The sequence below is a fragment of the Phyllostomus discolor genome, chromosome 6, assembly GCF_004126475.2.
Source record: "Phyllostomus discolor isolate MPI-MPIP mPhyDis1 chromosome 6, mPhyDis1.pri.v3, whole genome shotgun sequence".
Lineage (NCBI taxonomy): Eukaryota > Metazoa > Chordata > Mammalia > Chiroptera > Phyllostomidae > Phyllostomus > Phyllostomus discolor.
In genome coordinates, this window is record NC_040908.2 from 63,601,695 (window position 1) to 63,606,486 (window position 4,792).

Here is a 4,792-nt window from a genome sequence, read left to right on the forward strand (position 1 = left end):
TTTTGCTTTTTTTTTTAGGTTCAGTTGTTGATAATTGTGAGTTTGTTGTCATTTTACAGTTCATATTTTTGATCATCTTCTTTTTCTTAGGTAAGTCCCTTTGACATTTCATATAATAAGGGTTTGGTGTTGATGAACTCCTTTAACTTGACCTTATCTGGGAAGCACTTTATCTGCCCTTCCATTCTAAATGAAAGCTTTGCTGGATAGAGCAATCTTGGTTGGAGGTCCTTGCCTTTCATGACTTTGAATACTTCTTTCCAGCCCCTTCTCTCCTGTAAGGTTTCTTTTGATAAATCAACTGATAATCTAATGGGAACTCCTTTGTAGGTAACTGTTTCCTTTTCTCTTACTGCTTTTAAGATTTTCTCCTTATCATTAATCTTGGGTAATGTAACTATATGTGCCTTGGTGTGTGCTTCCTTAGGTCCAACTTCTTTGGGACTCTCTGAGCTTCCTGGACTTCCTGGAAGTTTATTTCCTGTGCCAGATTGGGGAAGTTCTCCTTCATTATTTTTTCAATTAAGTTTTCAATTTCTTGCTGTTGTTCTTCTCCTTCTGGCACCCCTATGATTTGGATGTTGGATCATTTAAAGTTGTTCCAGAGGTTTCTAAGCCTCTCCTCATTTTTGTGAATTCTTGTTTCTCCATTATTTTCTGGTTCAATGTTTCTTTCTTCCTTCTGCTCCAAACCATTAATTTGAGTCCTGGTTTCCTTCCCTTTGCTGTTGGTTCCCTGTGCATTTTCCTTTAATTCACTTTTCATATCCTTCACTTTTTCCTCTATTTTGTGACCATACTCCACCAATTCTCTGAACATCCTGATCGTCAGTGTTTCGAACTGTGCATCTGATAGGTTGGTTATCTCTTCATTGCTTAGTTGCATTTTTTCTGGAGCTTTGATCTGTTCTTTCATTTGGGCATTTTTTTTTTGTCTTGGCACACATGTTACATAGCAAGGAACAGAGCCTTAGGTATTCATCTGGGTGGGGCAACCCCTATCACTGCCTTGTGGCTGTATGTGGGGGAGGGGTCTGAGAGGGAACAGTGCCACTTGCTCAGCTCTTGGCTGGCTTTCAGTCACTTCCCCTGCTACCCACAAGCAAATTGGGCCCTTCTTGTGCTGATTCCTGGGTGGGTGGGTTTGTGTACATTCTAGGACCCTGTGGGTCTCTCCAACGACCTCTCCTGTGAGGCTGGGAGTTTCTCCTGCTGCCACAACACCCACAGGTTTTTCTCAGCCAGAGGTTTTGAGGCTTTATTTCCCCTCCACAGAAACCTGGGATGTGCGGTCTGTCTTGCTCCCCAGTTGCTCCTCCCAGTTTATCAACACACAAATGTGGGACTGCCTGGTCTGCTAGCTGCTGCCTCACCCACCCTGGTTCTCTAGCTACCGCCTTGCCACAAGTCCTTGCCAACCCAGCTGCCCGTCTCTTCCCCTCCTACTGGTCTGGATGAATGTTTCTTCTTTAACTCCTTGGTTATCAGAGTTCCATACAGTTTGGTCTTCTGTCAGTTCTGGTTGTTTTTGTTCTTAAATTTGTTGTCCTTCTTTCAGTTGTGCGAGGAAGCACAGTATAGCTACCTACCCCTCCATCTTAGCTGGAAGTCTCATGAGATCTTTTTTTAAAGTAGCCATTTAAAGATATAAAATTCCCTTTAGGCACAGCTTTAGCTGCATTCCATAAATTTTAGTATGTTTTTATTTTCATTTATCTCAAAGTACTTTATAATTTCCCTTGTGATTTATTTCTTTGGTCCATTGACTATTTAAAACTGTACTTTTAATTTTCCACATATTTGTGATTTTCCCAAATTTCTCTTAATGATTTCTAATTTATTCGATTGTGGTCCGAGAACAGACATAGTGTGGTTTCAAACATTTTTAACTTACTGAGGCTAGTTTTGTGGTCTAGTGTATGGTTTATTCCAGAGAATGTTCCATGTGAACTTGAGAAAAATGTATATTTTGTTGTTAGGTGGAGAGTTCTATAGATATTGGTCATATCTAGTTGGTTTATAGTGTTTTCTATTTCCCTGTTGATTTTCTGACTAGCTGTACTATTCACTGTCGAAAATGGAGAATTGAAAGTTTTAACTAACATTGTTGAATTGCCTCTCCAATTTTGCCAGTTTTTGCTTCATGTATCTTGTGGCTCTATTGCATATGTTTATAATTGTTATATCTTCCTGAAGGATTGATCCTTTTATTATTAAAAAGTGTCCTTTGTGGCCATAAAAAAGGAAATCTTACCCATTGCAACTACATGGATGGACCTGGAGAGCATTATGCTAAGTGAAATAAGCCAGTCAGAGAAAGACAAGTACCACATGATTTTACTCCTATGTGGAATCTAAAGAACATAATGAACTAACAGGCAAAGTAGTGACAGACTCCTAGAGAGCAGACTGACAGCTGTTGGGGGGTTGGGCTGGTAGTGGAGTGATTGAGCAAAAAAAGAAAAAGAGAAAAAACTCACAGACATAAGCAAAAGTGTGGTGATTGCTGTGGGGAGGAGGGTGGGGGAAGTGGAGGAAGGTATGGGGGGAGAAGTGGTGAATGCAAAAGACTTGACCTGGGGTGGTGAACACACAAACAGTGCACAGGTGTGTTGTAGGACTGTGCACCTGAAACTGGTATAATTTTGTTAGCCAGTGTCACCCCAATGAGTTCAATAAAAAGGAAAAAATAAAAATAAAAAATGTCTCTTGCCTGTAGTAACAACTTTGCTTCTTAAAGCCTATTTTGTCTAATATTGGTATGGCCACTCAAGCCCTCCCTGAGTTACTATTTGCACAGCACATCTTTCTCCATCCTCTTACTTTTGCCCGTATGCATCTTTAGTGGACTGCATAGAGTGGATTATGGTAGTTTGGGTTTTCTTTTTTAATCCATTTTGCCATCTGTGCCTTTCCCCCCTCACCTAAGGACATTCTTCCATCTTTAAAGAGAGATGAAGGGAGGGACAGTGAGAGACTTTGATGTGAGAGGGAAACATTGATCAGTTGCCTTCCATAAGTGCTCCAACCTGGGATTGAACACGCAACCTAGGTATGTGCCCAAACCAAAAATCAAACCCGTGACCTTTTGGTGTGTGTGACAATGCTCCCATCGAGCCACACTGGCCAGGTTGCCATCTGTGCCTGATTAAAGTTTGGACCAAAGTGTTTAATCCATTTACATTTAATGAAACTACTGATAAAGTAATTTGTCTGCCATTTTGCTACTTGTTTTCTATTTGCCTTTATCTCTCCATTTCTTCATTACTGCCTTCACTTTTGTTTATTTCCAGGTGTAACATTTTAGTTCCCATACCTTTTCTACTACTATGTATTTAAAGATATTTCTTAGTGGTTAATGTGTATTGCTGTGGATCTCTTTGAGCATATCCTATTTAGTTTGTTGAATTTGTCACATGCATTTTTAATGTTTTTCATCAAAATGGGTAAATTTTTGGCCATTATTTGTTCCAATGTTTTCTTTCCCTTTCTGTTCTAGGACCCCTGTTATATATATGTTGGTATGCATACATGTCTCTGGACTCTGGAGCACTGTTCATTTTTATGCTCCTCCTTCCTTCTTCTTCCCCTTCTTCTAGCATTGTTCGTTTTTCTTCTTCTCCTCCTCCTCTAACTCCTCCCCTTCCTCCTCCTGCTCCTCCTTCTTTTCCAGACTGGATAAACTGAATTGACTTTAGGTTCACTGATTCCTTCTTTTGCCAGCTCAAACCTACTTTTGAGCACCTCTACTGAATTTTTCATTTGTATCACTGTACTTTTTGATGCCAAAATTTCTACTCGTTCTATTTAAAAAACAACTTCTATCATTTTTAATGATATTCTAACTTTGATGACACATCATTCTCTGTCTCATGTAGCTCCTTGAACACATTTTACATAGCTGAGTGAGGGTGTTTGTGCGATGACTCCAATGCCCGGGCTTCCTCACGTGCCATTTCTATTGACTGCCTTTTCCCCCACAGGCCATACTTTCTTTTCTCCTTGCATATCCCAAAATTTGTGTTGAAAACTGGAAAATTTTAACAATATAAGGGGGCAACTTTGGAAACCAGATACCCCCACCTCTCTGGGATTTATTATTGTAGCTCTTACTAATCTGTAAAACCTGTATTCTTTGTTGTCTGTGGCCACTGAAGTCTCTGCTCAGTTAACTTAGTGGTTATTTGATTTAATAGAGATTTCCTTAAGTGCCTGGAACCCGTAAATCCCCTAATCTTTGCCAAGGGACTGTGTGTGTGTGTGTGCGTGCACCTGTGTGTGGCATGCCTTCGTGCTCAGGAAACAGGTTACAGCGCTGCCTTAGTCTTCGCTTCTTGCTTGTGAAGATCCTCCTGGCCAGACAGAAGGGAAAGCTGAGGGAACTGGGCCGCCCTGGGCACACACACAGTCCTCCACATGTGAGTGGACTTTGCATTCTTAAGCAATATGTTGAAGGTTTTCAAAACCTGCGTACATCTCTGTTATGGGGAAAATCTGTTGGCTTATGTATTGGATGACATGCTGGTTTCAGCCAGAGTTGGCCACATTTGGCCTATTTCTGTATGGCTTTTGAGCTAAGAATGTTTTCTCTATTTCCTAAGAGTTGGGAGGAAAAAGAGAAAATGCACCAAAGCCCCTTTATTACTTGCAGAGCCTAGAATATTTACCATCTGGCCTTCTGCAGACAGTTTGCCTACCTCTGGGTAACAGAGTCATGGGTTCAACCAACTAGTGATATCCTAGGACAGGCAACAGCAACAACAAGATGATAGAGCCAAAGGGGACAAAAGCA